This window comes from Vulpes vulpes, chromosome 2, assembly GCF_048418805.1.
Source record: "Vulpes vulpes isolate BD-2025 chromosome 2, VulVul3, whole genome shotgun sequence".
In the NCBI taxonomy this organism is placed as follows: Eukaryota; Metazoa; Chordata; class Mammalia; order Carnivora; family Canidae; genus Vulpes; species Vulpes vulpes.
In genome coordinates, this window is record NC_132781.1 from 60,049,997 (window position 1) to 60,057,824 (window position 7,828).

Consider the following 7,828-nt stretch of genomic DNA (forward strand, 5'->3'; position numbering starts at 1 on the left):
TGGGTGCAATTGTAAATGGGATTGACTCCTTAATTTCTCTTTCTTCAGTCTCATTGTTAGTGTATAGAAATGCCATTGATTTCTGGGCATTGATTTTGTATCCTGCCATGCTACCAAATTGCTGTATGAGTTCTAGCAATCTTGGGGTGGAGGCTTTTGGGTTTTCTATGTAGAGTATCATGTCATCAGAGAAGAGGGAGAGTTTGACTTCTTCTTTGCCGATTGGAATGCCTTTAATGTCTTTTTGTTGTCTGATTGCTGAGGCGAGGACTTCCAGTACTATGTTGAACAGCAGTGGTGAGAGTGGACATCCCTGTCTTGTTCCTGATCTTAGGGGAGAGGCTCCCAGTGCTTCCCCATTGATAATGATATTTGCTGTGGGCTTTCGTAGATGGCTTTTAAGATGTCGAGGAAAGTCCGTCTATCCCTACACTCTGAAAATTTTGATCAGGAATGGATGCTATATTTTGCCAAATGCTTTCTCTGCATCTAATGAGAGGATCATATGGTTCTTGGTTTTTCTCTTGCTGATATGATGAATCACACTGATTGTTTTACGCGTGTTGAACCAGCCTTGTGTCCCGGGGATAAATCCTACTTGGTCATGGTGAATAATTTTCTTAATGTGTTGTTGGATCCTATTGGCTAGTATCTTGTTGAGAATTTTTGCATCCATGTTCATCAGGGATATTGGTCTGTAATTCTCCTTTTTGGTGGGGTCTTTGTCTGGTTTTGGAATTAAGGTGATGCTGGCCTCATGGAACGAATTTGGAAGTACTCCATCTCTTTCTATCTTTCCAAACAGCTTTAGTAGAATAGGTCTGATTTCTTCTTTAAACGTTTGATAGAATTCCCCTGGGAAGCCATCTGGCCCTGGAGTCTTGGGTCTTGGGAGGTTTTTGATGACTGCTTCAATTTCCTCCCTGGTTATTGGCCTGTTCAGGTTTTCTATTTCTTCCTGCTCCAGTTTTGGTAGTTTGTGGCTTTCCAGGAATGCATCCTTTTCTTCTAGATTGTCTAATTTATTGGCGTAGAGCTGTTCATAATATGTTTTTAAATTGTTTGCATTTCCTTGGTGTTGGTAGTGATCTCTCCTTTCTCATTCATGATTTTATTAATTTGAGTCTTCTCTCTCTTCTTTTTTATAAGGTTGGCTAATGGTTTATCTATCTTATTAATTCTTTCAAAGAACCAACTCCTGGTTCTGTTGATCTGTTCCACAGTTCTTCTGGTCTCGATTTCATTGAGTTCTGCTCGAATTTTAATTAACTCTCTTCTTCTGCTGGGCGTAGGGTCCATCTGCTGTTTTTTCTCTAGCTCCTTTATGTGTAAGGTTAGCTTTTGTATTTGAGTTCTTTCCAGTTTTTGAATGGATGCTTGTATTGCAATGTATTTCCCCCTCAGGACTGCTTTTGCTGCATCCCAAAGATTTTTGAACGGCTGTATCTTCATTCTCATTAGTTTCCATGAATCTTTTTAATTCTTCCTTAATTTCCTGGTTGGCCCTTTCATCTTTTAGCGGATGGTCCTTAACCTCCACGTGTTTGAAGTCCTTCCAAACTTCTTGTTGTGATTTAGTTCTAATTTCAAGGCATTATGGTCTGAGAATATGCAGGGAATGATCCCAATCTTTTGGTATCGGTTCAGACCCGATTTGTGACCCAGTATGTGGTCTCTTCTGGAGAAAGTTCCATGTGCACTTGAGAAGAATGTGTATTCAGTTGAGTTTGGATGTAAAGTTCTGTAGATATCTGTGAAATCCATCTGGTCCAGTGTATCATTTAAAGCTCTCGTTTCTTTGGAGATGTGCTTAGAAGTCCTATCGAATATACAAAGAGCTAGTTTGAAGCCACCAAGTATAAGTGTATTATTATCTAAGTATTTGTACACTTTGGTTATTAATTGGTTTAAATATTTGGCAGCTCCCACATTCGGGGCATATATATTGAGGATTGTTAAGTCCTCTTGTTGGATAGATCCTTAAAGTATGAGACAGTGTCCCTCTTCATCTCTCAGTACAGTCTTCGGGGTAAATTTTAGTTTATCTGATATAAGGATGGCTACCCCAGCTTTCTTTTGAGGACCATTTGAATGGCAAATTGTTCTCCAACCTTTTATTTTCAGGTTGTAGGTGTCCTTCTGTCTAAAATGAGTCTCTTGTAGACAGCAAATAGATAGGTCTTGCTTTTTTATCCAGTCTGAAACCCTGCGCCTTTGATGGGGTCATTAAGCCCGCTCAGGTTCAGAGTTACTATCGACAGATATGAGTTTAGGGTCATCATGATACCTATTCAGTCCTTTTTCTTGTGGATTGTTCCATTCGACTTCTTCTTAAAGGGGAATTTTAAGAGTCCCCCTTAAAATTTCTTGCAGAGCTGATTTGGAGGTCACATATTCTTTCAGTTCCTGCCTGTCTTGGACGCTCTTTATCTCTCCTTCCATTTTGAATGAGAGCCTTGCTGGATAAAGTATTCTTGGTTGCATGTTCTTCTCATTTAGGACCCTGAATATATCCTGCCAGCCCTTTCTGGCCTGCCAGGTCTCTGTGGAGAGGTCTGCTGTTACCCTCATACTCCTCCCCATAAAAGTCAGGGATTTCTTGTCTCTTGCTGCTTTAAGGATCTTCTCTTTATCTTTGGAATTTGCAAACTTCACTATTAAATGTCGAGTTGTTGAACAGTTTTTATTGATTTTAGGGGCGGGGGAATCTCTCTATTTCCTGGATCTGAATGCCTGTTTCCCTTCCCAGATTAGGAAAGTTTTCAGCTATGATTTGTTCAAAAACGTATTCTGGCCCTCTGTCCCTTTCGGCGCCCTCGGGAACCCCAATTAAATGTAGGTTTTTCTTCCTCAGGCTATCGTTTATTTCCCTTAATTGTCTTCATGGTCTTTCAATTGTCTCTTTTTTCCTCAGTTTCCCTCTTTGCCATCAACTTGTCTTCTATGTCACTCACTCGTTCTTCCACCTCGTAACCCTTGTCGTTAGGACTTCTAGTTTGGATTGCATCTCATTCAATTGATTTTTAATTTCTGCCTGATTGGATCTAAATTCTGCAGTCATGAAGTCTCTTGAGTCCTTTATGCTTTTTTCTAGAGCCACCAGTAGGTTTGTAATAGTGCTTCTGAATTGGCTTTCTGACATTGAATTTTAATCCAGATTTTGTAACTCTGTGGGAGAGAGGACTGTTTCTGATTCTTTCTTTTAACGTGAGGTTTTCCTTCCAGTCATTTTGCTCAGTGCAGAGTGGCCAAAAACAAGTTGTATTGGGAAAAGGAGAAAAGGAGAGAGAGAGGAGGAAATAAAAGAGAAAAAGAAAAAAGAAAAGGGAAGAAAAAAACGAAGAAAGAGAAGAAAAAGAGAAAGAAAAAGAAAGGTGAAAAAAAGGGGATGGGGAAGCAATCAGAAATCAAAAAGAAAAAAACAAAAACAAAACAAAAAACACGGGGGACTATCTTCTGATTCTGTATACTTTAAGTCCCTTGACTTCTTCTGGAACTCCACAGTCCGTCTAGCTGGTCTTCTGGGGGAGGGGCCTGTTGTGCTGATTTTCAGGTGTTAGCACTTGGGGGAGCTGCTCTGCCCCCTGCCTGGTGCAGGGCTCAGTGGGGGTTGTTTACCCCGTGAGGCCCCAGGAGGAACAACCCCAGTGGCGGGGCCAGCTCTGTAGCCCTGGAGTCAGCTCCTGCAGTCACCACGGAGCTCTCAGTCTGCAGGGCCTGGAGGCTCCGGGGCGGGGCCACTGATCTGCTCAGTTCGCGGCAGGAGTGTCCTTGCGGTCATGGGCCCTCCCGGCCTCTGCCTGTCCTGGGGGAGGCCGGATCCTGGGCTATGTCCCAGCGCCCTGTGCTCCGGGGCCTGCGCTGTTGGATTCGCGCTCCTGCCCCGCAGCACCCTCTGCGGAGCCCCCACCCGAGCCCCTCCGAGCTGCTCCGGGTCCCGCCGTGCGCGCTGCAGCCCTTAGGGAGCTCGGTGCACTCTCCCAGGGCGCAGGTGCCTGTTAGTGTCCCCGGGAGCCCGAGGGCATCCCCGCCCTCCTGGGTCCTGCTCTAACTCCCTGTGGGCGCCTTTCCTCCCGGGACGGTTGGTGCAGCTCCTGCTTCTCCAGGACGGGCTCTCCTGTCCTGGGGACACTCGCCCCGGCCTCAGCCCAGCTCCTCGCGGGGCCCCTCCCCCTTGGAGGCCTTTTGTTTCTTTATTTCCTACCTTGATAGAAGCACGAACTCTTCTCACTGTGGCGTTTCAGTTGTTCTCTCTTTAAATCTCAGGCCGAATTCGTAGATTTTCAGGATGATTTGAAGGTTATCTAGGTAATTTGGTGGGGACAGGTGACTTGGGGACCCTACTCTTCTGCCATCTTGCCCCTCCCGACCAGCACTGGCTGTTATTCTGTATGTTGGCAAATTGAACACCAATAAAAAATAAATTTATTATTAAAAAAAAGAAAAAGCCCAAATGTCCATTTGTCCATTGAAGAAGCTAGAGAGTATTATGCTAAATGAAATAATAAGTCAATCAGAGAAAGACAAATATCATATGATTGTACTCATATATGGAATTTAAGAAACAAACAGATGAACATAGGGGAAGGGAAAAAAAGAGAGAGAGGCACGCAACCCATAAAGAGACTGTTAATGATAGAGAACTGAAGGCTGATGAAGGGAGGTGGGCAGGTGTTTGGTTAACTGGGTATGGATATTAAGGAGGGCACTTGTTATGATGAACAGTGGGTGTTATATATAAGTGATGAATAACTTAATTCAACACCTGAAACCAATTTTTACCATATACATTAAGTAACATTAAGAAGACTATTAACCATGACCATGTGGGATTTATCCCCGGGATGCAAGGTTGGTTCAACACTCGTAAAACAATCAATGTGATTGATTATATCAGCAAGAGAAAAAACAAGAACCATATGATCCTCTCAATAGATGCAGAGAAAGCATTTGGCAAAATACAGCATCCACTCCTGATCAAAACTCTTCAGAGTATAGGGATAGAGGGAACATGCCTCAGCATCTTAAAAGCCATCTATGAAAAGCCCACAGCAAATATCATTCTCAATGGGGAAACACTGGGAGCCTTTCCCCTAAGATCAGGAACAAGACAGGGATGCCCACTCTCACCACTGCTATTCAACATAGTACTGGAAGTCCTCACCTCAGCAATCAGACAACGAAAAGACATTAAAGGCATTCAAATTGGCAAAGAAGAAGTCAAACTCTCCCTCTTCTCTGATGACATGATACTCTACATAGAAAACCCAAAAGCCTCCACCCCACGATTGCTAGAACTCACACAGCAATTCAGCAATGTGGCAGGCTACAAAATCAATTCCCAGAAGTCAGTGGCATTTCTATACACTAACAATATGTTAACTAACTAGAATTTAAATAAAAACTTGAAATAAAAAATTGATTATATTTCCATAAAGCTATAAAACTGAATTTTTAAAAAGACCTTATTTAAATAAGCATCAAAAACCAAACGCAGGGATCCCTGGGTGGCGCAGCAGTTTGGCGCCTGCCTTTGGCCCAGGGCGCGATCCTGGAGACCCAGGATCGAATCCCACATCGGGCTCCCGGTTCATGGAGGCAGAGGGCTTCTCCCTCTGCCTGTGTCTCTGCCTCTCTCTCTCTCTCTGTGACTATCATAAATTAAAAAAAAAAAAAAAAACCAAATGCATAGAGATAAATGAAGATGTGGAGGACCTCAACGCCAAAAATTATAAAGCATGGTTGGGCTCCACATTCAGGGGGGAGTCTACTTCTCTCTCTCTCGCTCTCGCTCTCTTTCTCTCAAATAAAAAAATAAATCTTTTATTTTTTATTTTTAATTTTTTTTTAATTTCTTTTTTATTTTTATTTATGATAGTCACAGAGAGAGAGAGAGGCAGAGACACAGGCAGAGGGAGAAGCAGGCTCCATGCACCGGGAGCCTGATGTGGGATTCGATCCCGGGTCTCCAGGATCGCGCCCTGGGCCAAAGGCAGGCGCCAAACCGCTGCGCCACTCAGGGATCCCTAAAAAAATAAATCTTAAAAAAAAAAAAACGAAGCAGCGAATATAAAAAATAGTGAAAAGGATTAAAGGGGAAAGGAGAGAAATTGAATGGGAAATATCAGAGAGGGTGACAGAACATGAGAGACAGCTAACTGTTGGGAAACAAACAATGGGTAGTGGAAGGGGAGGTGGATGGGGAAATAGGGTGACTGGGTGATGGGCACTGAGGGGAGCACTTGACGGGATGAGCACTGGGTGTTATACTATATGTTGGCAAATCGAACTCCAATAAAAAAAAATACAATAAATAAATAAATAAATAAATAAATAAATAAATAAATAGGAAAGAACCCAAGTAAGTATTTTTGATAGACTGATTCATAAACTTACATGGAAAGGCAAAAAACCAGGATTAGCCACAAATGAACTTGAAAAAGAGTAACAAGATGGGAAATGTATTCCATGAGATATCAAGACTTATAAAATGACAATCATTAAATTAGAACATTGGCTCAAAGGTAGTCAAGTAGACAAAAAGTAATAAAATAGAGACACCCAAAACAGACCACATTTATTGATGGTTGGTCATGACAGTTGGCCCTGCAAAGCAATTGTAAGAGGTAATCTTTCCAAGAAATAGTTCTGGATTACTTGCATATACATGTAGGAGGGGAAACCCCTATCTCACACCATATAAAATAATTAATTCACACTTATAAATCTTAGTGCAAAAGATAAAACAAATTTTATAGAAAATATCACAAAAGAGTATCTTTATGACTTTAGGGAATTTTTTAAGACAGAAAATAAAATAACCACAAAGGAGAAAAATGATAAATTACATTAAAATTGAGGATTTCTATTCATCAATAGACACCACTGAGAAAATGAAAAAGCAAGCCACCTGGTGAAAGAAATTATTTGCATTACCTATAACTACATGCTTATGGATATATCTTATCCATATTAGATTTTTAAATGCCTTGAATTTGTTAAAAAAAAAAAAAAAAACAGGCAACCCAATTGGAAGGTGAGGAATAGACTTGAGCAGGCACTTTATAAGAGGATTTGCAATGGCCAGGAAACAAATGAAATGGGTTCAATGTCATTAGTCCTCAGAGAAGTAGAAAATGAAACCACATTGCTGCTATAAACATTGGGGTGCAGGTGTCCCAGCGTTTCATTGCATCTGTATCTTTCGGGTAAATCCCCAGCAGTGCAATTGCTGGGTCGTAGGGCAGGTCTATTTTTAACTCTTTGAGGAATCTCCACAGTTTTCCAGAGTGGCTGCACCAGTTCACATTCCCACCAACAGTCCAAGAGGGTTCCCCTTTCTCCACATCTTCTCCAACATTTGTTGTTTCCTGCGGGAGGGTATTATGCTGAGTGAAATAAGTCAACCGGAGAAGGACAAACATTATATGGTCTTATTCATTTGGGGAATATAAAAAATAGTGAAAGGGAATAAAGGGGAAAGGAGAAAAAATGAGTGGGAAATATCAGAAAGAGAGATAGAACATGAGAGACTCCTAACTCTGGGAAGCAAACAAGGGGTGGTGAAAGGGAGGTGGGCAGGGGGTGGGGGTGACTGGGTGACCGGCACTGAGCGGGGCACTTGATGGGATGAGCACTGGGTGTTATGCTATATGTTGGCAAATTGAACTCCAATTAAAAAAATGTGTAAAAAAAAAAAAAAGAAAGGAATGAAACCACACATGTTGGTAGAGAGAGAGAGCACTAGAACCCATATGGTATTGATGGGATGTAAATTGCAACAAGCACACTGGAAAAATTATTTGGCGCTATCTACTATAATTGAATA